The 27394-nt window shown below is 41.7% G+C and overlaps 1 protein-coding gene and 1 pseudogene across 1 annotated transcript in view; one reads left to right on the plus strand and one right to left on the minus strand.

Annotated features, from left to right (window-relative positions):
- LOC132858895 (uncharacterized) overlaps positions 1-27394 on the plus strand; it is a 338173-nt gene that overhangs the window by 244789 nt on the left and 65990 nt on the right. The window lies entirely within an intron of this gene.
- Positions 3-23553, minus strand: LOC132859437 (cytoplasmic dynein 2 heavy chain 1-like; annotated as a pseudogene).

Here is a 27394-nt window from a genome sequence, read left to right on the forward strand (position 1 = left end):
CCATCTTTTTTATAAAAGTTCACACCTAATTAGTGTTCTTGGTGGAAGTGCAGTCATTAGGAGGGCTAGTTGGTGTCTGAAATGTTCTGAACACTGAAATTTATATCTAATTAGCTTCCTAACAAGAACGTCTTACACTCCAAATCCATACTTAAGTGTTTAGCACTGTAGATTGTCTGCAGCTGTTCTCTATCAGGATAACACACGTTAGGACTGCACTTTAGTGGTGAAGTCTAAGTATAAATAGATTCAAATGAAAGAGTTGAGTTGGTTTATGACTCACTCCATGGTACAGATGCGCACTATGGAGGTAAAGTGGGAGGTGAGTGTGTGGTGTCCCACAGCGCCTCCAGCTGACATAGAACAAACAATCTGAATTTTCTTCAAACCAACCCACTCTAGACTTTCATCATAAAACCCCTGATACGTCAACACCTGAGAGATGTAGAGACATACGTGATTTTTCTCTCACTGTGTGTGTGTGTAAGTGAATTTAATACCTGTTGAAGGAAAGTGATCAGGTTGCTGGTTCCCCACTTGTCTGGTTTGGGGAGGTTGATGTCTTTGTTGGAGCTGATGCACACGCATGTTTGAGTGAGTTTCTGCAGGACGTGTCGCGATGTTGTCTGAGCACTGCAGTGAATCACTGCCACCTGAGTGGATCTTAGCCTAGAAAACAAATAACGCAACAACATTCTGCACACACACACACAGACACACAAACACACACACAAACAGACACACACACACAGAAACACACACAGACACACACACAAAAACACACACACACAAAAACACACATACTGTCACGGAGTCACCAGGTCCTTCTCTCACTCACCAGCATTCACATTCCCCTGAGTACTAATCAGCACCACCTGCTCTGCATTTATCAATCAACACACACCCTATATAAGTCGATCTCAGTCACTCAGTCTTTGTCTGGTCTCGTATGTACTAACGTGTTTTTTCCCGCAGTCATTCAAGCTCCAGACTCCCGTTTGCTTTTCAACAATCGGCTCTCCTTCCTTCTCCCTCGCCTTCGGGGCTACAGGATTATTCTCCAGCATCTACTAGCTCCTGTCAAGGATCCTGTCTCTCTTATCCCTGTGTTTTCCCCAGCGTGTGTGTTTGTGCGTGCTGCAACTTTGTGGTGCTTCTTACAGATCATTTGCGATACATCTGTGCACGGACTTCAATAAAACATCTCGTTTGTTTTGCTTACCCTGGCCCGTGGCTTGTGTATCATTACACATACACACAAACAAACACACATGCACAAACACACAGACGCACAGTGAAACACGCACTGACACACAAACAGATGCACAGACACATAGACACACACAGCGAAACACGCACAGACACACAAACGGACACAAAACAAACACACACACAGAAAGAGACACACACATGTTACACACATGTTTCACTGTTTTTGTACACTTTCAGTGTTTTTAATAAGTATAATAACACAAACATTATAAAGGTTACTGTTATGTTACTCAGATGTAAATGTGACATAACTGCAAATAAACTCTCATGTGTATTATTGTGTGTGTGGTACCCCTTGCCACAGCCCTCTGGTCCAACCAGCAGGAATGGCTGTGTGTGTCCTGACAGCCAGTGTCTGAAGTTGTGTAGAGCATGCTGTGTATGTGGAGTGTGTATGACGCGGAGTGTGTGTGTATTGTTGAAATCCTCCACACACACTCCATCCCCACGCTGCAGCTCATAAACACAGAAACGCCCAGAGTCACAATCGTAGAACAGATTCAGAGGGTTCCGTGGATCAGGAGGGCTCTCAACTGCCCAGCTTAGGACCTACACACACACATATACACACACACACAGTTCTGACACTGTTTATACTGTAAACGCATTAACAAAATGACAACCCAAATGCGCACGATGCTCTGACCTGCTTGGCAAACTCCTGTCGTGATTTTAGCTGCAGATTTCCCCACTCACTCACACCCCTCAAATGGGACAAACCATTCAGGACAGCGCCTACCAGACTAGTCTCTACCACACACTCCCCCTAGAGAGAGAGAGAAAGAGTGACAGAGACAGAGAAGCTGTGCTTCTTCATAAGCACCCAGAAGAGCAGCCATCAGCTCTTCGTAGTGCACTTCGTCGAGTTCCACAACAGGAAAGATGTCTCTGAGCAAGGCGTCGAAGCGAGCGCTGTCTGAGAACGTCAGCTTTGAGAGTGTGTTCAACCTGAGAGCCTGCACTACTAACACACTCACACCACTACACAGAAGTCAAGGTGAAGAGGGGAAAATAGTGGGTTAATGCACTGCTGCTGCTAAAGAATGAATAATAATAATAATAATAATAATAATAATAATAATAATAATAATAATATTAACATTGTTATTATACCTTGAGAGTGCTGTTTCCTCTGTAATAAATAATAATAAATTCCCACAGCCTTTCAGCATCGTCTTCAGCGGACGCAGCCCCCAGTCATAATGCTGCTGAGGGGTCAATAGCTCTCTACACACACATAAACAACAAAAATACCAACAACATCTGAAAACTGTAATCCCTAGTGATACTAGTATACTGCAGATAAAAGTTTACACATCCTGTTAAAAAATATCGATTATCAATATCATTAGATCATCATCAACAAGTAAGGAAAAGAGGCACCACAATTTGTCCCTCCAGATTAGACAAAAAAAAGACAAGAGGAAGTGTTATCCAGCAGGCTGCCACGGGTCAGAGAAGCAAGTAGGTCGAAAAGATATGTTTGTCACAAAAACCTCAAATGCTGCTTATCCTCAGCTGGGATCTATTTTGGCACAATCTGACTGAAGCCACAAGTGTGAAGTGTGTATTGGAATAATGTTTTTGTGTGTGTCTGTATGTGTGTGTCTGTATGTGTGTGTGTCTCTGTGTGTGTCTGTGTGTGTGTGTCTCTGTGTGTGTATGTGTGTCTGTATGTGTGTGTTTGTATGTGTGTGCGTGTCTCTGTGTGAGTATGTGTATCTGTATGTGTGTGCGTGTGTGTCTCTGTGTGTGTGCGTGTGTGTATGTGTGTACGTGTGTGTGCATGTGTATATGTGTGTGTGTGTTTGTCTGTATGTGTGTCTGTCTGTTTGTCTGTGTGTGTGTGTGTGTGTGTGTGTGTTGAACACAGCCGTGAGTTTGCGTGCAAACTCTTTCCCCTGTTTGAAGCCCTCAGAGTAAAGGATGACCTCAGCAGTGAGCTCGTTATCGGGGTTGTCATGGCAACCGGACGGAAAAGTTGCTTGAGATTGTCTGGAAGTTTCTGTCTCCCTACATAGCCTTTGCCGGCTGGATTCAAAGTGATGAACACACCAGAGTTTGGGTCTAGCTCCACCTGGACACACACACACACACACAAGCACCAGTCACCTGCAAGTTCTACTAGAGTTCAGTTAGGTGTGTGTGGTGTGTGTGTGCGTGCGTGTTACCTCTTTGCCCAGGAGGTGACAGGTGTCTCGATGCTGTATCAGTGAGTCCTGAATGGCTTGTATCTGCATGGACACTGCAGAGAGCACAGCGTCCTCCAGACGATTAAACTCATCGAAACAGCCCCAAGATAAGATCCGACCCATAGACTTCACATCAATGCCCTAAAACACACACACACACACACACACACACACACACATCGGTGTATAACTGTACATAGGAAAGTTTTATATTATACACAGTGCATTCAGTTTGGACGTAGCACAGTGCTTTGATTTTCTGCTTGTAGTCAGAACCCTGGCAGCAGCGTTCTCGGTGAGCTGCAGCTGTCTAATGGTCTTCTTGGGAAAGCTGGTGAGGAGACCATTACAACAGTCCACCCTGCTTGTGGTAAAGGCATGGACAAGTTTCTTCACGCCTTGCCTCGAAACAAAACATCTAATTCTTGCAATGTTTTTGAGATGATAGCGAACAAGAGTGGAGCGAGAATTGAGCCTTGTGGGACTCCGCAAGACTGCTCTTTTTCAGAAGGGGCTTAACAATTGCAGTTTTCAGGGAGTTTGGAAAAGTCCCAGAAATAATTGAGGTGTTCACCACTTCTAAGAGATCTGCTTCTAAACAGTTGAACACACTTTGACAAAAGATGTGGGAAGTGTGTAAAGATAGCAGGTTGAGGATTCGAGGTGCTGTACTCACTATTTCTTCCAAAGATTTGCAACCGATTGCTTCAAAAGCAGATTGCATCTGCAGTCTGCAGATATGCTTGGCATTGAAGATAAAGCCTTCATAAATAGCAAACTAGCATTATGGCTAATGCATCTCTTTCTGACAGAGACAGATCTAGACTCAGTAGTAATCAGAAGTGATCACATCCGATTAATAACAATGGATAAAATGAACACAATATCATAAAAACATAAACATAATATCAGGGTACTAACAGTAACACGTTACTCTACTGAGTAGTTTTGTACATAAAGATAGATGGGATCTAATATTGTGTGTGTGTGTACCTCATCACAGTTGAACACCAGCACCTGTCTGCCCAGCATTCCTCCGAGTGCTTTAACAAACTCGGTTTTACCGGTTCCTGCTGGTCCGTATGGGTTTCCTCCTAAACCCATCCTCATAGCCTGAGTAAGGTAGCACTCCATCCGTTAGAGGAGTGTGCACTAGCTTAGGGGCGTTACCCTGAAGTATAAAGACCAAAAGAGAAAGCGTGTGAGATTATTCATTATCTTTACCAGTCACTACGCTATGAAATGTATTTATTAAACACATTAATTTACACACTGGAACACACAGAAACACACGCTTCCGCACCTGTAGACTCTATGCGGGCGTTTGTGTCGGTGTAGTGCTCTAGTTTAGCTGTGAGCTCCAGCTCCAGTTGGTGAAGGTTCTGCTCACGAATGTGGCTTTCTACGTCCGGTGTAAACTGTATCTGTTCAGCCAGGCATAGGATCTGCTCACACACACACACACACACACACACACACACACACACACACACACACAGACACACACAGACACACACACACACAAAATCCACCATTTCATTCCTTTTAAATTTCATAATTAAGGGATCTGAGTTCAGTAATTAAGTGATTACATTTCACACATTATATAATTTCAGTCTAAACTGTGTGACCTGTGAGGGGAAGCGGTTGGGGTCACCTCCCTTCACTGCCTTCACACACTCACACAACAGGAACTTCAACGTCTCCTTCATTTCTGAGGACATTGTAATTGTGGACTGTTTATACTCCAAGTAGGAGGATGTTTCCTAAATAAGCAGCACTTTTGTAAGCACTAAACTAAACTAAGCCTAGCAATCTAATGAAATTTCTATGGTACAGGACAAACCAAAAAATTGGGATGTGTTATTACTGGAAATTAATCAACTTCAAGTTGGTGACAGTAACTGAGCTTCATCACATCACACCATTTTTGATTATTTTCCTATAACAGCAAAAGTTTTTTGCTCTATTCGTTGGTCTGTGTGTCTGTCTGTCTACCTGTTCCTGAGTTCACCAGCAGTATAAAGCCTCATTACATACGATGTGAATGTGTGTGTGTGTGTGTGTGTGTGTGTGTCAGACCTCACTCACACAGACCTACATCAATTAGAGATGGTGTTCCTCAGAGGGACAGACTCTCCTTTTAGTGACTTCATGGCTGTGATTCTGCAGCAGCTTGAATCAAAGTCCACATTGTGGATTCCTACACACATACACACACACAGTCACACACAGTCACACACAGACACACACAGACACACACAGACAAAAACATTCCAAACAAAACATCAGTGCATAAGTGTATGTGTGTGTGTCTGTGTGTGGGAGCGTGTCTGTGTGTGTGTGTGCGTGTGTGTTTGTGCGTGTCTGTGTGTCCGTGTGTGTTTGTTTGTGTGCGTGTGTGTGTTTGTGTGTGTGTGTTTGTATGTGTGTGTGTGTGTGTGTGTTTGGGTGTGTGTGTGCGCGTGTCTGTGTGTGTGTGCGCATGCGTGTGTGTGTCTGTGTGCGAGTGTGTGTGCGTGCGTGTGTGTGTGTGCGTGCACGCGCGTGTGCGTGTGTGTCTGTGTGTGTGTGCGTGCGTGTGTGTGTGTGTGTGTGTGTGTGTGTGTGTGTGCTCGTGTGTTACCAGCAAACAGCTTCTTCAGATGTGTCTAGATAACAGTGGGATTTGTGGCTTGGCCCAGTATCTCCAGCAGGTCGTCATCGGCGATAAAATAGAAACGAGGAAAGCAGAACGTTTCTCCTGTGAAGGTCAGAGGTCACACAGGTCAGAGGTCACCCAGATCAGAGCACACAAATGTGATATTTCTTTAGGCTTCTCAACATGTAAGAATAAAACCTCAGCATTGAGACATCAGCATACTAACTATAGAAGGACAGGTCACCTAGATCTACAGGCTTATTAGACAAACCAACAACCTGAGACAAGTTCACTGATGTGTGTGTGTGTGTGTGTGTGTGTGTGTGTGTGTGTGTGTGTGTGTGTGTGTGTGTGCGGGTGTGTGTGGGTGTGTGTTATCCAGCACCTCAAGGAAATCATTGAGGGATTTCTGACAGCGCTGTAGCTGATCCTACAGTGTATTCAAAGCGTTTCTCATTCCCGCTCGTGTGGTTAGAGACGTCACTATGGTGTCTCTCTGCACATCCGACATGATGGCCCTAAACACACACATACATCTCTATCTTGTCTTGTTCATACACAGTATGCATACTTCCCACACACAGACACACACACAGTCACAGTTTCCTTACCTGAAGTCCTGGTCCACCCTGTGAAAGCGGGCCTGTTCTCCATGCACCACGCCCATATATGGGCTCAAGGTAGAGCCACTTCCTCTGGATGCTGTTGAGGCTCTGCAGGAAGTCATCGAGATCAGTGAGACGAGTCTCCCACAATGACACCTTGTCGTGGAAGCGCTGATAATATGGTGAGTCCTTCAGAGACTGCAGCAGACACCAATTATCTCCAACCTCCACAAAGACACATAAAAGGTTAAGCAATCAACACATCAACACTTAACAGATCATCTCGCATGTCTCCATCTCTTACCTGATTCATGACATCTCTCCACTCGTGAATGAGACTGATGTGAGTGCCGGTGCTGTTGGTATACTCAGTGAGAGAGAAACATGCTAAAGCAGCCCACAGCTCCACCTCACGCAGTGCCTCACGGATACTAACCTCTGCATGAGCATGGCTGTTCAGGTCCTACACACACAGAGAGAGAGTGAGAGAGAGAGAGAGAGAGAGAGAGATATTAACCTAACCTTCTTTACAGCATCATCTCCACTGAGGTTCTGGTAACTTCTAAACATTTGGCAAGAGCACATGATTTCTGTTTGTATTGTGTTGGGAAATCACATTCATCTCTCTCTCTCACACACACACACCTACACACACATACACACATATACACACACGCACAAACACACGCACAAACACAGCACAAACACCCACGCACACACGCACACATGTACACATGCACACATGCACAAACACACGCACAAACACACACACATGCACACAAATACACACAAACACACACAAAGACACACACACACAAACACGCAGATACTCACTCAATCTCCCACACACACATACACACGCACACACACACACACACACACACACACACAACACACACGCACACAGTGTCGTTGTTGCATAAGTATTTGTTCTTTAAGACCTATTATTTTAAGACACTTTATTTCTTAATAGTTCCTAATCCACAGTAAAATCCCCATTCTGGAGCAGAAATAAAATCAGCTCATTAAATCTGCTGAGGAACAAGTAAAGAAACCCACATGAGACATGTATGTGTGTGCTTGTGTGTACCTTTAGGTCCAAGGCTCCATCTATGATGGTGTGTGAGACGGTCAGCAGATCTTTGAACAAGAGTTTCTCCAGCATGGTTCCTAGTGAGCTAATTGAGTCAACGCCTCCTCCTGCAACTGAGTGAAGAAGCCTGTTCTTCTCCTCCATCTGCTGGAACTGAGGCAGAACCTACACAAATATTACAGCAACATTTCAGTAATGTTACAGAATATTTTAAAAACTCCTCTTGTTTCTGCTACAACTGTGTAATGAAACATAACGCATGGTGAGTTAAAGGAAAACTGTAGATCCTTACTGAGTGGCCTGAGTGAGATTTCTCCTGTAAACCCTAAATAAATCTGAACTTACCTCAGGTTTCTGGGCCTGGAGTTGGCTGTGTTTGGAGTTGGCGTCTCCGATCTCCTCCCTGCTCTCTGGTCGTGTAGATAACATATCCATCCCACTGCTAACAAAGGAGTCTATGGCATGTATATGACCTGAAGAAACACACAAACACACACACGCACATCTGGAATGGAATTAAATATTAAACATTTTAATAATATTTAAATGTATGAGCAGACACTTTAGTCTTCTGTCTTCATCCACTAGGTGGAGGTGTTGTGCTGTGTATGTTTACATGATGTACTGTACAGCAATGACACAAAGCTCAAGAAAGGAAGTGATAAGACTCAATTAATCTGAGCACGTTACCCTGGATGGATCTCCTCAGAGCTGTCAGCATTCTGTCAAATAGTCTCTGGATCAAATCATCAATCGTGGCCTTCAGTTGCTCACAGTTCACCGTAAAGCAATCCACCTTCTGCATGCTACACACACACACACATCGACATACAAACACACACATACACACACACACACACATACACACACACACACACACACATACACACATATACACATACAAACACACACACATACACACACAGACATACACACATACACACAGAGACATACAGAGAGAGAGAGAGAGGGAGAGAGAGAGAGAGAGAGAGAGAGAGAGAGAGAGAGAGAGAGAGAGAGAGAGAGAGAGAGAGCCTTCTATTTCCAATGACTTTATAAATTATATTTTTGATACAGATTTATCCCTAAGTAACACACTTTGCGTGTGTGTGTTTACCTGGGAAGACATTCAAGCTCTTTCCCTTTTACTTTAAGTGCTTTGAAGTTTCTTTCCCAGTCCTGTACCGTGAGGTGTTTCTCTACCAGAGCCTCCATATCCACCTGTCCCAACACCACCCACTCCTGTACACACACACACACACTTATTTAATCATAGATTTATTAACATTCTTCTGCACTGGACATTCCCACCCTAGGGGTCATCACCCCATGTGGACTTGGCACTTGATCTACAATCGTTTCCTTTAAAATGTCTGATCAGAAAATGACACTTGCTGAATTTGGTGAACTAATATTTTGAAATGTTGCTGGGATTCACAATGAAATGGTACATTTGAAATATAAATGTTATACAGGTGAATTTTAGCCTTCAAACCTTCTGAAAGAAAGTCTTGAAAGAAAGGTTTTTTTTAACCAGTCTCAGTTAATAAACATAATTGTGAACGTAGGTTCAGAGACTCGGACTTGAGACGCGGCTCGTGACTTCAGCATGCGGGACGATGGAAAGGGTTGACTTCGTTTTCACATGGATGAATTCCGCTTTATAGTCTTTCACGTGCCGAGTACGGAATGTTTGTTATGTTTGTTATCCCATGATCCCTCTTAACCGTGATGAAATGTGTAAAAGTGAGATGACATTTGAATGTTCAGTCCATTAGAGCAAAGAGGGAAGTGGAAGTTTGCGTGTGTGTGTGTGTGTGTGTGTGTGTGTGTGTGAGAGATATTTACACACTCGACCATAAGACAGAAACCAAGAGTCAGAGAAAAGGTCCAGAGGAAGGGGAAATAATTATTCTAATACTTAAAGTCTTAGCTGTGGCACAGTTGCGTTTTCCATCTGTCAGTCAGTGTGTCTGTCTGTCTGTATTTAATAAATACAGGTACACCTGACTAGAGAAGTGTGTGTGTGTGTGTGTGTGTGTGTGTGTGTGTGTGTCCGCTCACCCTGAATGTGTCCTGAACTTGCTGCAGTCTGCTGAACAGCTGCTCAGCATTGTTGTAGATGGTGATGAACGCTCGGGAGTTGTTGTCAATCATAGTGCTGAATATAGACTCCGCCCCTTATCGCTTTCATACACACCTCTGAATTGATTGGGGATGCTGATGAAGAGTTTAAACTCTCTGTAGTACCTCATACGCAGCTCCTCGCACACAGGCCGGAACTGTGTGCGGCCCTGCCTGCACACACACACACACCTGTAACAAGCCTTCATAAGAAAGACACACTGCACCCAGTAATACACAGAATTTTCCAGAATAATCCAGTCCAACACACACACACACACACACACACACACACACACACACAGATACAAAGATTCTCCCTTAAACACGAGGTCTATGTGTATTTCCAGAAGGTTCTTGTTGAGTGCCTCAAGTCCACACTGGTACTGAAACTCCAGGGCTTTATACAGTTGATGATTCCAGTGCTGTCTCCATGCATGCATATTGCTCACTTGCACACCCTGTAACACACACACACACACATACACACACACACACATGATATAACCAGGTCATAACTGGTAATTGCTGACACATAAAATGGATTAATGATTATGGAGTGATTATTAATTATGATTTGAACAGGAGTGATTATTTAAGGGATTAATTAAAGGCAGGGGGTGATGAGTGATTATGTTTATGTTCAGCAGCCATGTCTGTGACTCAGTGGTGGCAAATCCAGCCCTGAGCTCCTGCAGTCCTTCCTTCCACTGCTGCTGCTGCCGTAGGAGATCTACGCCCATCAACAGCACCACCTACACACACACACACACACACACACACAATAATTAGTCAGAACAAGCAATCACTGGGTTCTTACCCTTAACTCAGTATGAAATTTCATTATGAAATGTGTGTGGAGAGCCTCTCTGCAGCATTCTGAAGCTTGATAATGTAAATCTCCAACTCCTTTGGACTGTCCCACGTTATCTGAAGTTTTCCTCCTCCATCCTGTGACTCTGCTTGAGGACTCTGCTACAAATTCACATATCAACATTAACCTGTACACTACAGACTTGTGTGTCAGTTATTTACTAACCAACACACCTGATGGTGTTATAAGCTGTGCGTATTTACCTGTTTCTGTATGAGAGCCTGTATACGTATGAGTCTGTGGAACCTCTCAGCGATAGCAGGTAGCTGCCTGATGGATTTTGGCTGGAACGGTGAAACCGAGAGCAGACAGCTGTCTCACCTCCCTCATTAAGCTCACCAAGCGCTCAGAGTACTGAACTATTCTGAGTCAGTTAGAACTATTAGAGCTGCATTAACAACTATGTCAAAGGTCCTAAAAATTATATTAAGACAAATATGTGTGTGTGTGTGTGTGTGTGTGTGTATACCTGATTCCTGATTTGGGGTCTGATAATCCAGAAATTAAATCTCTTGTCCAGTCATCAAACTGCTCCTGTTCATATGACCTTAGCTGCTCGAGAACCTCATCGGAAAACCGCACAAATGCACGAAAGCCTGGCAGGTATGATAACAGTGCTTCTGCCATCTTTAAAGAGTCTTCCACCTGAACACACACAAACTTTGTGAGAATCCTCTACTAAACACACCTCAATATGGAAAGTTCCAGATTTGAGGCTAATATAAATACTCAATAAAGATAAGGATCATTAAGGCAGTTAGTAGTGAGTGGATGTAAAATAGAGAATTTGTTAGATTACTTCTGCCAGTTTTTCCAAAGCCTAGACAAACTGTGTGTGCGTGTGTGTGTGTGTGTGACTGTGTGTGTGTGTGTGTGTGAGACTGTGAGATTGTGTGTGTGACTGTGTGTGTTTGTGTATGTGACTGTGTGTGTGACTGTGTGTGTGTGAGACTGTGTGTGTGTGTGTGACTGTGTGTGTGACTGTGTGTGTGACTGTGTGTCTGACTGTGTGTGTGTGTGTGTGTGTGTGAGACTGTGTGTGTGTGTGTGACTGTGTGTCTGACTGTGTGTGTGTGTGTGTGTTGTGACGGGTCTCCTGCTTCCCCGTTACGTCTGGCCACTGGGTGGAGCTGTACCGCTAAATTGTGTGCACCTGTTGCTTGTTATCTCTCCTTATTTAAGTTTGGTGTTGATTGTGTTCGGGGGATTTTTCCGCTTGGGTTCTGTTTGGGGTTGTTTTCTGTTTTGTTTCTTCCTTATTTTGTAAGTATTGTTTTCCATTTGTGTTCTCCAATACACTGTCATGTTTAAACTGTTAAAAACATTCTGGCAAAGCTCAGACTAATTATTCACATTTTAAATAAAAGATTAAACGGTAGTTTGGTTTTCACTGCGTCCTCCCTTTTTTTGTCATGACTTGAGCCAGTTGTGACAAAAGTGGGGGCTCGTCCGGGATTACAGTTTAAGTATTTTTGTATACGACTTTAATTTGGTTAATTCGTTGTAATTTGCAGAATTGAATTTGGTAAGTAAGCTGTTTTGATTCGTTTAACGGGTAATAACTTTGGACTGCTTTTCCCTGGTTAGGAAAAGAGGGTATCCTTAACTGGATGCTCTGTTTGTTATTTTGGTTTATTTTTTTGTATGGTGAAAGCGGTTGGAGCAATAGCTCGGGAACACGTCCGTGTTTGGTAATGGCAACTAGTCAATTGGTTGTTGTTGTGAACACTGGTTTATAGTGTGTAAATACCCGCCGCAAGTAACTATATGAAGACTAGCATTCAGTTTAATTAGTTTATGGTTTAGTTAGGGGGAACTGCACTTCAATTTTGTTACCTATGTATTAAAACAGGCTTACCTTGTTTTGTTATGGCTTCTGTCGAGGAGTTTATTAAAACTCTGTCAGATGAGCTTTTGGATGTCTTTTCTAAAGACCAACTTTTGGAAGTCGCAAATCATTTATGAAATTACGTTATCCGTCCAAGATAAGCGTTTAAAAGATACAATTAAGGCTGTTGTAAAATCCGAGCTGAATGAACGTGATGTGTTAAAGTCGCAGCCAGAACCTGTTGTTAATGTTACATCTAAGATGTCTCATTTGACGTTTGAACAGCAAAAAGAACTGTTGTTACTTGAAGCTGAGACTAAAGAAAAAATATTAGAAGCACAAAGACGTCTCGAATTATCTAAGGTTCTAGTGCAACAACAACAATTAGAACAATTAGAACGTTTTCACTTGGATTTGATAAGAGATGGAAAAATTCCTGGCACAAATGGGTCAGGAGGTGAACATGGTTTGCGTAACTTTGATGTTGTGACTAATTTGAGACTGATTCCGAAATTTGATGAAAAGGATGTGGAACGGTTTTTTGTATTATTTGAACGTGTTGCTGAGGCAAGAAATTGGCCAGATGACCAACGTACTTTGATGTTACAATGTGTTTTTATGGGCAGGGCTCAAGAGGCATACTCATCTCTTAGTACAGAGGATGCAGCAGAGTATCAGACTGTAAAGACCGCAGTTTTAAAATCCTATGAATTGGTTCCAGAGGCATACAGGCAAAAATTTAGGTTTTGAAGAAAAGGTGAGAAACAGACACGTTGAGTTTCTACATGACATTTCGATGTACTTTAATCGCTGGTGTACGGCTTCTGAAATTGAAACACTAGACGACTTAAAGGATTTGATTGTACTTGAACAATTCAAAAATTGTATTTCTGATCGTGTAGCGACTTACATAAGTGAACAAAAATCTCTCACTGCGTATGAAGCAGCTGTTTCCGCCGATGAATTTTCGTTAATTCATAAAACTTCAGCAAATACGATGTACTGTATGGAGGTCCTAGTCGGAACGAACCATGGCGTAAATCCGCTCAGCCTGGTAAATTTGGTAAACCTGGTAAATTTGGTAAACCTGGTAAATCACTGGCGTGATTTTGTTGGAGGACAAGATAAAAATAGTGTGTAATTATTGTCATACATTTGGTCATTGGAAAACTGAGTGTCCGATGTTAAAAATGAGAGAAACGTCCAAAACTAATTCAAAATTTCCGCCTGTGGAACCTGTTGTTTTAGCTGTTTCAGCCTTGTCTTATTCCCATGAGCAAAAAATTTGCGCACCCTGCGGTCCGACTTTTAATCCTTTTATTACTGAAGGTTATGTCGGTTTGCTTAATTCTGCAGAAAATGTGCCTGTAAAAATCTTGCGAGACACTGGTTCGTCTGAATCCATCGTTTTAGTCAGTACTGCCCTTTTCATCCAGCTCGTATACAGGAGATAATGTGCTGATACGTGGCATCGGTATGGATGTTATGTCTGTTCCTCTCCATCGACCTTTTCTGCAGTCTGATTTAATTCAGGGTGAAGTGGAAATTGGTGTTCGTCCTTGTTTGCCTGTTGAGGGAATACAGGTTATACTAGGGAATGATTTGGCTGGAAACCGTGTTTGGAAAGATTGTTCGTCAAACTTGGTTGTGACTCCATCTCCAGTAATTCATGAATCGAAGAATGAAGGGCATTCTTTACCACAGTTTTGCCGTCCTGTGCAGTAACACGGGCTATGTCAAAAAACCAAACGGTTGATAAGGGTGACAGTCCAAAGGAGACGAGTACTTTGGAAATTCCTTTAATTTTGTCAGTAGCGCGTAATGATTTGGTGTGTTACGACCCCAAATGGTGTTTAGGGGTATGGTTGGGATGTAACAATATGGAATGATTATAAAGTTAGATTTCTGGTGTGTATGTGGCAATCAACGACAAGGACAACAAATAGTGGGCAAAACCTGTCTCTATTATCATACAAATGGTGGTGACAAAAGTGGTAATATGTATGATATCTACAGAAACAAGATAACAAAAAGCACAAAGGGGAAAAGAGCCATGAGCGGTGCCAAAACAAAGAAATTAGCAAAACAACACTGTGCTAGCTTGAACATAACCCTCTAACCTGAACTACAAAGAAAAGTAATAAAAACAAATCTTCAGCGTCGATGACGCCCTAACTAACCTATACTTCCTATAAAAACAAAAGATACAGAGGGTGGCACGCGCTCCTAACCTAGTGTGTCTAATACAGAAAAGCTTACCTACGTGTTGCACAATGTATGTCATGTGACGTACTCACCTGTCCAGTTTTCCCCAAAATAAACAAAGTTATATCCACAAAGCGAAGAACACAGGCATCCAGATGCAGTACGAGTGACCCGCAAGTCACATACACAAAGTGACCCTCAAGTCACGTACACAAAGTGACCCTCAAGTCACGTACACAAAGTGACCCTCAAGTCACGTACACAAAGTGACCCTCAAGTCACGTACACAAAGTGACCCTCAAGTCACGTACACAAAGTGACCCTCAAGTCACGTACACAAAGTGACCCGCAAGTCACGTACACAACGTGACCCTCAAGTCACGTACACAAAGTGACCCGCAAGTCACGTACACAAAGTGACCCGCAAGTCACGTACACAAAGTGACCCGCAAGTCACGTACACAAAGTGACCCTCAAGTCACGTACACAAAGTGACCCTCAAGTCCCCGCAAGTCACGTACACAAAGTGACCCGCAAGTCAAGTACACAAAGTGACCCGCAAGTCACGTACACAAAGTGACCCTCAAGTCACGTACACAAAGTGACCCTCAAGTCACATACACAAAGTGACCCGCAAGTCACATACACAAAAAAAAACTAACAAATTGGGATACATGAACAGTCTGACATACTAAAACCGAATGAACAACAATAGAGCCCTCTAACAAATTAGCACACATCTTCTTTCTCCTTCTAAACAAAATTATATCCACAAAGCGAAGAACACAGGCATCCAGATGCAGAACGAGTGACCCGCAAGTCACATACACAAAGTGACCCTCAAGTCACATACACAAAGTGACCCTCAAGTCACGTACACAAAGTGACCCTCAAGACACATACACAAAGTGACCCTCAAGTCACGTACACAAAGTGACCCTCAAGTCACGTACACAAAGTGACCCTCAAGTCACATACACAAAGTGACCCGCAAGTCACGTACACAAAGTGACCCGCAAGTCACGTACACAAAGTGACCCTCAAGTCACGTACACAAAGTGACCCGCAAGTCACATACACAAAAAAAACTAACAAATTGGGATACATGAACAGTCTGACATACTAAAACCGAATGAACAACAATAGAGCCCTCTAACAAATTAGCACACATCTTCTTTCTCCTTCTAAACAAAGTTATATCCACAAAGCGAAGAACACAGGCATCCTGATGCAGAACGAGTGACCCGCAAGTCACATACACAAAGTGACCCTCAAGTCACGTACACAAAGTGACCCTCAAGTCACGTACACAAAGTGACCCTCAAGTCACGTACACAAAGTGACCCTCAAGTCACGTACACAAAGTGACCCGCAAGTCACGTACACAAAGTGACCCTCAAGTCACGTACACAAAGTGACCCTCAAGTCACGTACACAAAGTGACCCTCAAGTCACGTACACAAAGTGACCCGCAAGTCACATACACAAAGTGACCCTCAAGTCACGTACACAAAGTGACCATCAAGTCATGTACACAAAGTGACCCGCAAGTCACGTACACAAAGTGACCCGCAAGTCACGTACACAAAGTGACCCGCAAGTCACATACACAAAGTGACCCTCAAGTCACATACACAAAGTGACCCTCAAGTCACGTACACAAAGTGACCCGCAAGTCACGTACACAAAGTGACCCTCAAGTCACATACACAAAGTGACCCTCAAGTCACGTACACAAAGTGACCCTCAAGTCACGTACACAAAGTGACCCGCAAGTCACATACACAAAGTGACCCTCAAGTCACATACACAAAGTGACCCTCAAGTCATGTACACAAAGTGACCCGCAAGTCACATACACAAAAAAAAACTAACAAATTGGGATACATGAACAGTCTGACATACTAAAACCGAATGAACAACAATAGAGCCCTCTAACAAATTAGCAAACATCTTTCTCCTTCTGTTTCTGTCTCTGTTTCTGATTCTAATCCTGATTCTGATTCTGGTTAATTGGTGGATCGACGGGTGATGTCACACAGGATAATGAAGATTGACAGGAGATGCCCAATGGTAGGATCTGAAAAGATAGATAGTGGAGAAAAGAGAGAGAGAGAGAGAACAAGAACAAGCAAAACAGCGAACCCACAAACATAGTTCGTAACAGGTGATGGAACAAAAGGTGGATTTAACCTTAAATGAGCTTTTTGATCGGGTTGTTCCGTGTGACACGATTGCCAACCTTCCTTCTGGTTATTACCTAGATGAAGGTCTGTTGGTTCGAAAATGGGTACCACATGGAGATTTTGCAATCGGAGACCCCATTGTACAAATTGTTGTTCCTCAGAAATTTCGGGACCTTGTTACGAACTGCGCATGATACATCTGGTCATTTGGGTGTTAAAAAAACCTATAAGTTGCTCTTAAAGTTTTTTTTTTGGCCAAAATTAAAGCGGGATGTTTCTAGTTACATTAAGTCGTGTCATACTTGCCAACTTGCAGGAAAACCTAACCAGGCGATAAAATCAGCACTCCTTTATCCAATCCCTGTGATAGTCCACTATCAAATACTCAAAAGGTTGACTTGTGTTGGCCCTTTGCCAAAGTCAAAATCAGTCAGCGAGTATTTATTTACAGTTATGTGTCAGGTAACACGTTATCCGTCGGCTTACCCGCTTCGTTCTATTACTGCGAAAAATGTCTTGAAAGCACTTACTCAGTTTATTTCTGTCTTTGGAATACCACGAGTTATTCAATCGGATCAAGGTAGTCATTTTACATCTAATGTGTTTGGTCAAATATTAAAACAACTTCATATTAAACATAATCTTTCCAGTGCTTACCATGCACAGAGCCAGGGAGCTCTGGAAAGATTTCACCAAACATTGAAATCTTTACTACGATCGTATTGTACTGTATTCAGATGGGGAAAGACTGGGAATGCCCTGGGTTTACCCCGGATGCCGATGGCTGCTCGTGAGGCTTCACAGAAGAGTACAGGTTTTAGTCCGAATGAGCTTGTTTTTGGCCATGATATACGAGGTCCTTTGGATGTTTTGGCTGATGATTGGAAAAAATCTGATCCGCCGAAGAATGTTCTGACTTATGTTAGCGATTTTCGTAGGAAAATTTTTGAGGTTGGTCAGATGGCCAAACGCATTTAAGTAAGGCTCAGGACCGAATGAAGCGCTTCTTTGATCGTCGTTCAGAAGTCCGTTCGTTTCAACAAGGTGATCAAGTACTGGCATTGTTGCCTATTGTAGGATTGCCTTTTCAGGCTAAATTTGCTGGCCCTTACACCGTTGCTCGTCAAATCTCAGCTCTTAATTATTTGTTCGAAACCCCAGATCGAAATAAGAAAACCCGAGTCTGTCACATAAACTTGCTTAAACCCTATTATGCTTGTAAGGAGGCTGCTCTTATTGATACTGACACGAACAAAATGATTGGGTCTGATATTAAACCTGTCCTTTTGATGGGAATGGTTGCAGTTGCTGATGTAATTCCCTCTGGAGATGAGTTTTATCCTGGTGATTCGGTCCTACAAGGCCGTTTGCAAAACTCAGAGGCTCTTAAAACACTGATCGGCTCAATTATTTGGTGGAGGAGCAGCGTACTGATTTGATTAATTTAATTACGGAGTACAATTTGCTGTTTTCAGATGTTCCATCATGTACTCATTTAATCGAGCATGATATTGATGTCGGGGATTCTGCTCCTATTCGTCAGCATTATTATCGTGTTTCAGCAAATAAGAATAAACATTTGGATGCTGAAATCGACTACATGCTTAAAAATGAACCCTCATTTTCTAGCTGGGCGTCCCCGTCACTGTTGGTGAGTAAATCTGATGGCTCTTTTCGGTTCTGCACGGATTATCGAAAGGTAAATGCGGTTACCAAACCCGACTCTTTTCCTTTACCTCGAATTGAGGATTGCATTGATCAGGTGGGAAGTGCCAAATTTTGACCTTTTAAAAGGTTATTGGCAAGTACCCCTATCTGCAAGGGTGAGGGAAATATCTGCCTTTATTACACCTTCTGGATTATTTACTTATAAAATAATGAGTTTCGGTTTGCGGAACGCATCCGCCACCTTTCAGCGATTAATGAATCGCGTCATCTCTGGTTTAAAAGGCTGTGCGGTATATTTAGATGATGTGGTAGTTTATAGCCACACATGGGACGAGCATTTATGGCATATTCGGGCTTTGTTGGATCGCTTTGTTGCAGCCAATTTGACTGTAAATCTATCAAAGGGTGAGTTTGCAAAAGCCATCGTTACCTTGGTAAGATTGTGGGTCAAGGTCAGAAGACATCATTGATAATTATCCTACTCCAACTACCAAAAAGGAATTGATGCGCTTTTTGGGAATGGTGGGATTTTACCGTTGTTTCTGTCGGAATTTCTCTGTGGTGGCTGTGCCTTTAACAAATTTGTTTCGTGGAACCGTGAAGTTCCATTGGAATCATATTTGCCAGGAGGCTTTTGAGAAGATTAAAATGTTGCTAACAGAAGCTCCCGTTTTGCTCCCGTCTTTTCAGTTACAAGTGACTGCAAGTAACATAGGCACAGGTGCAGTTTTGATACAGAAATCTGAGGAAGGTATTGACCATCCAGTGGCTTTCTTCTCCTGGAAATGTAATTTATATCAGTTAAATTATTCTGTAATTGAGAAAGAAGCATTGGCTTTAATATGGGCATTGCAACACTTTGATGTGTATGTTGGGGCGACAGAGGGACCTTTGGTAGTCTATACTGACCATAACCCACTGACATTTTTGCGCTCCCTACAAAGCCCAAATCAGAGGCTTATGAGATGGTGCCTATTCCTCCAGGCTTATTCATTAGAAATTCGCCATATTAAAGGCTCGGAAAACTTAATTGCTGATGCCCTGTCACGTATTCATATGGTGTGAATGTTCTGCTGGTGTACCCATATTCTTGTCTCTGTCTCTTCTTTCCTTTCTTAAATTTTGCTTCCTAGGCGCAAAGGTTTCTGGAAGGAGATGAAGAACTGAGGGACTGGATTTATGAGCGTCACCAACATGGAATTAATGCTGTTTAGTGATCATGATAATCATTTATTTTTTTTGTGATCCTTGTTGATTGGTGGTTTCTTCTTTTTTTTTTTTTTTTTTTTTTTTGTGCGGGTGTGTGACGGGTTTCCTGCTTCCCTGTTACGTCCGGCCAGTGGGTGGAGCTGTACTGCTAAATCGTGTGCACCTGTTGCTTGTTATCTCTCCTTATTTAAGTTTGGTGTTTATTGTGTTCGGGGGATTTTTCCGCTTGGGTTCTGTTTGGGGTTGTTTTCTGTTTTGTTTCTTCCTTATTTTGTAAGTATTGTTTTCACTGCGTCCTCCCTTTTTTGTCATGACTTGAGGTGTGTGTGTGTGTGTGGACTCACTTCAGTCCAGTACTGAAACTCATCACATGGAGTCAACATCCCTACACACACAGAGTCAGCAACAGACATGGACCACAAAGTGCATTGTGCTATTTCTCTCGCATACTCACCAAGAACATCATCCTGCAGCCAAGGATCAAAGGTCCGACTCCACTTTTCAGCCTGTGTGCATGAGCATGTGAACACACACACACACACACACACTCAAACAATGAAATGAGATATAAACTAATTTTGTCTGATTCTTGAAAATATTATATAACATCAAAACATCCAATTGTTTAGTAAATCAGAAGTGTGGATGTAATAACTCACCCTTATTTGCATATTATTTGCATATTACATGCATATGACACACCTCAACTTACCTGAATCTGTTTTACATGATACACAATTTCATGTGCTGTGACTAGAAAATTAAGTATATATCTGTGTGTACCTGGTGTATTGCAGGATTAAACACTGTCCTAATGGACTGGTACAGGGTGCTGATGGGAGATTCCAACATGGAGGACACTAACACCATGCTGCTGATGTTCTCCTCCGTGATGACACATGGACGCAGCTTAAAGAACACCAGGACACGCTTCTCACACTGGCCACTGTCAATCTGTGTACAGATTTTATGATTCACAATTACACATTGGTGATAATAACAGAAACTATTTGCTGTTTTACATTTTTATATTTACCTTTCCCTTTTACAGAAAAACCTTTCTATTTGGTGCCATGTCCAGAAAGATCTTAATAACCTCATCTTTTATGATTGGGATGTCTTTTTCAATGGCCAGAAGCAGAAGATTAGAGAGTCGTTCTTGTCCACACACATTACGAAGTTTAGTTTTCACCAGCTTCAACTTCGAGAATGAGCGTTCAACAGTGGCTGTTGAGACCGGTAGTGCTGTCTTGCATAGCCTACCTGTTAACGCGACAGCTTTCATGAACTCGTCGTGTTCGGTCCTAGTTTCAAGAGAGCGCCGCAGACACATACTGTGAGTGATGCTGCGCTTGCAGCGTGCGGAGCGAGCTGGAAAACCTGGAGCGGATTTACGGAATCAGCGGAATGCTTTGCGCGGAGCGGTGGGGGTGGGGAACAGGGGCACCTCAGTCGATGAGGGCAGAGGGGCAGTGGCTCTGGCCACCCGGCCACCCCCCTGTGCACGGCCCTAGTAGTGGATGAGCTTTTCATAAGAATTTGATGGATGTACATCTAGATGTAGATGCAGTTATAGATATAGAAAAAGTGACAAAGAATTATTTTATATTTTGCAAGACATTTTGCCAAGTTAAAACAGAGTGATCAAATCCTGTTTCAACAAGGGATTAGTTTAAAGGTGTTCAAACTTTTGCAACCAGGTTACTGTATTAACTTTTTATTTATTTATTTATTTATTTATTTATTTATTTATTTATCTTTTTTCCACTGAAATGTTTCCACTTATTTTTTTATATGTTGTAATTTCATGTTTAGGATGGAAAAAATCTCACATGATTCATCTTGGTTTTATTTTCTTACATCACAAAAGCATGACATTTTTTACAGGGGTGTGTAGACTTATCTATATATAGTTACTGTTATATAAATATAATTATATATAAATCATTTTCTTAAGGGTGCTAATACTTTAAATAGATACTGATATAAAGTTGTTAGATAAAATATCTGGTTAATGGACACACTTATTTGTAGAAATCTGGAACAGGACTTCTGTGTATTTATAGTTGCATTCATCCTGATTTTAATCCTATCTCCTTGTTCCTCCCTTGTTCCCATTGCATGATGCTGCCACCACCATGCTTCACCGGTTCATGATCAGTTCCTCCAGATGTATCGCTTGAAGTTCAGCCCAGATGGATGTTGTTTGATGGTTGTTTCTCTGTCATCCCCTTTTCAGTTTTTTTCCTCCATTTTCAGATGTCTGGAGTCCTTTCACCCAAGTGTGCTGTACTGTTCACTGTTCGACAAACTCAAATTCTTTTACTCAATGTCTTTAGTAAGAACCTGAAATCAGGACAGTGGAGATTTTTATTTCACTCTGGTGTTATTCTGCATTCCAGATTTTTAACCACTGTGTGATTACTGCAGGCTGTTTATCTTGTGGCACATCCGCAGTAAGGTCCTGCAACATCCATGGCATTTTTTCAGTAATGCATCAAAATAACACACACACACACACACAAAATGTAATTAAATAAAAAATCTAAACAACTTCAATTAGCAAGTCAGCTTTTCATTAGAATGACCAATTTAATAGAGAAGCAGCAAGTATGTGAAACAACAGATGTAAAACAGAACACGATCACCCTCCCTCTTTCTGTGTCTCACACACACACACACACACACATTCATGCCAGAAAGCTGAGAGTGCAGAGAGTCAGACAAAGTAACAGCAGCAGAAATTTTTTGAGTTTGAATAATAAACTGCTACAGTCTACGTGAAGGGTCTGAAACACACACACACACACACACATAATTGCAGGTACAGTACTCTAAATACAAAATACTACTTGCTGGCCACTTTATCAGGAATGTTTAATGTGTACATAGGCTCTTGACCTGTGTCTGCATGATTATATGAATCACACTGCCACGTGACAGGCTGACCGGATAACCGATTGGATGAATAGGCAGCAGTACAGGATTGTTCCTAATAAAGTGAGGGTAACTGAACATATACACATATAAGTAGTAAAGTACCTGATTGGCTCATCAAAGAACATGACAGGGGGGTTGTTGACTAGCTCCAGTGCAATAGCCAATAGTTTACGTTGACCTCCGGACAGAGTGTGTGTACGAGTGTGCGCGCTCTTGCAGGCCTAGAGCATTGAGGATCTCATTCACCTGTCACAAATGTGCATATGATCAATGTTTTAGTACATTAAATGTATTAATAAGAACATTTTACAACTTATTTGTTTGTATTAGTTATTGGAAGTTACTATAACAGCTGTAGTTAATTTGTATTGCCAAGTCATTTTTTGGCAACTTCACGGCCATGAAATTAGGTGGAATAAAACCATGTTTGTTTCACTCACCAGTTCCTTCTTTACTTCCATGTTCTCATTTAGCTTAAGATTAGCTGAAACCTGCAATGGAATGTTTACATCACTGAGAGCAATGTGATTAGTGGAACAGAGGAGATTAGCATGGTGTGTGAAAACATAGGATACGTAAATGTTTTTTTTCAGCACAGAAAATCTCACCATCATGGCCTCATGGGTGGTGAGGTGGGGCAGCAGCATGTCATCCTGCATAATGTAACAGGACATCTTCCTGAAGGTGCGTATTTCAAGCGGTCGACCGTTTACCATTATCGGACCCTCCATACCAGTTTCTCTAAAAGAGAGAGAGAGAGAGAGAGAGAGAGAGAGAGAGAGAGAGAGAGAGAGAGAGAGAAATGAAAGCCAATACAGCCAACAACTTACACCATGGACTTGTATATTAACGTGTAAATGAATCTCAGTAAAGAAGTAGAAGAAAAAGTATTTAAGACAAGCTGTGTTATACAGATAATGATTAAACAGCTACAAGGGCAACAGGAATAAAGTGGACAGGTGCAAGAGCTATTGGGAAATATAGCACTGAATAAACAATATTATAAAAATGTATTACATTTTTAAATTAAAATGGATGTCGTAATATTAAAGCAAATCAAAAGACAGAAAATTGGTCTAGGAGAAGAATGAATCTTAATGAATATTAATAATAATCTCTTCAACACTTTCCTGCTCGGACTCACCTGTACCCAGAAAGAATATTTATCAGTGTGGATACACATTGGCAGGCCTGCCGCTACTGGATCCAATTTAGCTGAGAAATAGGCTACTGGTCTTAAATCCCCCCATGACTTTCTAGTAGCACTGATGTCATACAGTACACCCATTTTTCCCCATCCACTGTTTGCACAAAAGGCCTATCTGGATCTGGAATCCCTAATGTTGGGGTGGTTTGTAAAGCCATTTTTAAATCTACAAAGGCTTTTTCTGCATCTGATGTCCAGGTCAGTGCAATGTGGGCCTGTAGGCCTTTCCCATGAGCGATTGCGCTCAAGGACGCCTCGAGGACTGCATAGTTGGGTAAGAACACATGCCTAAAAATGACATTAATTGTTTCTTTGTGTCAGGCTTTGGAATGTTTCGATGGCTGCAACTCTGTTCTGCTCAATAGTTTTGCCTTGTTCTGATATCAGATGTCCCAAGAATTTCACTTGTTGTTTTTTTACAATCCTAGTGACCTTCCTTTGCTAGATGACAAAGCACTGAAAACAAAACAAATAGCCAAACTTAATTATCTTAATAACTTATTCAAGTTATTCATGAGATTTCCCCTACTCTCTGTGCTCTGTGTTACAGCTGTATACAGCATTTTGAGTCAGGGACAGTGCATATATAAAGGCACAGTCCCATACCTCATCCCCTATCTGAAGAACCTCGGACTCCACTGCCCTACTTACCACAATCCTGCAGACTTCAGTATGTGCACTGTGTGTGTGTGTGTGTGTGTGTGTGTGTGTGTGTGTGTGTGTGTGTTTGTTTGTGTATTTTAGTTAAAGAATGTCTGAACGATTTTATTGGGTCAGACTATTGGTTATTGATATACAGTATTATTTCTTACTAGTGAAATAAGTTTGTCAATTTGTCAGTTTTGTAATATACAGTACCAATAGTCCCTGGAGGATCCATTCACAGACAAGCAGACCATAGGACAGTTTTTACCTGCAAACTAACATGTTAACTTTTAATCAAAGGTTTGTAGACACCTGATTATCACATCCATATATTTAGTCAAAGTTGTTAGCACACAACCATATAGGATATGCTTTTATTCTGAAGCATTACAATTTTTATTCACTGGAACTAACAGCACTAGACCTTCTCCAGCATGACAGCACCCCTGTACTTAAAGTGATGGTGGCTTGCCATAGTTAGTGTGGAGGAACTTGAGTGACCTTGACAAAGCTCTGACCTAAACCTCAATGAAAACTTTTTGGGATGAATTGAAAAACTGATTGCCTCCGAGACTTGCTCACCCAATATCAGTATCTGACCTCATTAATGCTCTTCTGTTTGCATGGGCAAATCCCAGCAGCCACGTTAAAAAAGAGTGCAGGTTGTTATAACAGCAAAGAAAAGATTCAATCTGGAATAAGATGTTGAAATAGCTCATATGTTTGTGATGGTGAGGTCCACAAACATTTGGATCATCAATCATTCTAATGTTCTGTTTTTTTTTCTACAGTCTAAATGGTTTGTAGACACAGTAGGAATCCTCTGAATCTATAATCTTCTGTATAATCTCTGTGTGCTATCCATCTGTTTTGCTACAGTAATTGAAGCAGCATCAGGAGAGTATGGTGATTTGAATCCTGTGCCTTTCGAGGCAGTGCAGGGTGGCATGTGCTCAGACGGTGTCAAGAAGAACTCCAGTGACAAGAATGATCCTACATCGTCTTGCCCAACTCAGTGTAACAGCGTGAGTGGCACGTACAATTGTTTGTGAACAAACAATGTTAATCGTTGCACTGATCTGCTTTACACCTCTTTTTTTGTACAGGATTCAGGACACACTGAAAAACATACTTTTGCCACCAGCAAGCTCACACAGTTCTGCATTCTTTTCAAAAGAACTTTTATCACAATATGTAGAGACATGGTAAGATTTCCTCGAATTATGTATATTTTACTACATGTTATATATTTAGCAAATCTTCATTCATATTTGAGGATTTATAATTGTGTGTCCAGGTGCTGACCCACCTGAAGGTGATGTCACACTTGTCTATTGGAGTACTGATCGGCCTGCTGTACCTAAACATTAGCAATGATGCCAGCAAAGTGTTCAACAACACTGGATTCATCTTCTTCTCCATGCTCTTCCTTATGTTGGCTGCATTAATGCCAACTGTCCACACATGTAAGGACTTTTGTCCTGCTTCAGTTTTACATTATCCATGCAATTAATAAAACTACCATGACACTACCATGACATTATATATGCATGTATTTATGTTTACCATTGATGCATGACAATAATGTAAAAATTGGGGTTTACGTTTTTTTGGATATCCAGAAAAATCATGTTGGCTGTAAATGGTTATATTGTGAAAATTCTCATCAATTGGGTAATTCTGTGCTACTTTCCCAGTTCCTCTGGAGATGTCAGTGGTTTTAAGGGAGCATCTGAACTACTGGTACAGTTTAAAGGCCTACTACCTAGCCAAGACCGTGGCTGATATCCCATTTCAGGTATAGCGTATATATTATTTATTCTAGAAATGCTATATACTATATCTACATATGGAAGACAGTGTATAATATCTAAAATGTGTTTCTAGACTTGTAATAATCACATAATTTCCAAGACATCTTAGAAAGTTAGCTATATATTGATTGTAATTGTTGTAACTTGGATTTAAACACATATATAACTTCTTGTGCATGAATACACACACAGGCTAAGGCCTGACCAGAGAAAGTAAGTATGGCTGTTTAGTTCCACTACGAATAACCACACCCAACAATACACTGATTTTACAGATCTATTGCACTTCCTCTGAGCACAAGTGCCACTCTCTTGGATGTATGTATTCTTTGACAACATGACTATCTGACAGTGAGCCCATTTTCATAGCTTCTGTGTAAAATATTGTTTTCTTAAAACCATTTGCCACTCTGGTGATTTATGAACCTGATTGTCTTTATATGGATGGAATAGATCAATACAAATAGGAAGAACTTAAAGTCCATTACAGGTCACCTTCAGTTCTAACCGGTTACCGGTTGGAGGTTACCTGTTACAGGTTACTGGGGGGGGTTTGTGCTAACTCAAGCTAGTTAGAGCTCTTGCCCCTCTCTCTAGGAACATTACTGGCTCTTTCCATGTTTATTGTGTGACTGAGTGCTTTTTTAATGTTCAAGGAAGGTGGATGTGTCCCAGCTGGTCTGCTTCCTAGTTGGGAACTGCTATCCAAATATGGCCATAGCCATCCTTCTATCTATAAGGAGTTTATTGCATGTGTTTGGCATTGCTGGCTATGGTGACCATGCCTGGCACAACAAAGCTGCACCCCAAAGATTAATATTGTGCATTAAACAGTTTAAAGACCTCCTACCATGTGCTTCATCCTTACATTGAAATTCCTTACAGTGAAAT

Source organism: Tachysurus vachellii, chromosome 16 (genome assembly GCF_030014155.1).
Source record: "Tachysurus vachellii isolate PV-2020 chromosome 16, HZAU_Pvac_v1, whole genome shotgun sequence".
In the NCBI taxonomy this organism is placed as follows: domain Eukaryota; kingdom Metazoa; phylum Chordata; class Actinopteri; order Siluriformes; family Bagridae; genus Tachysurus; species Tachysurus vachellii.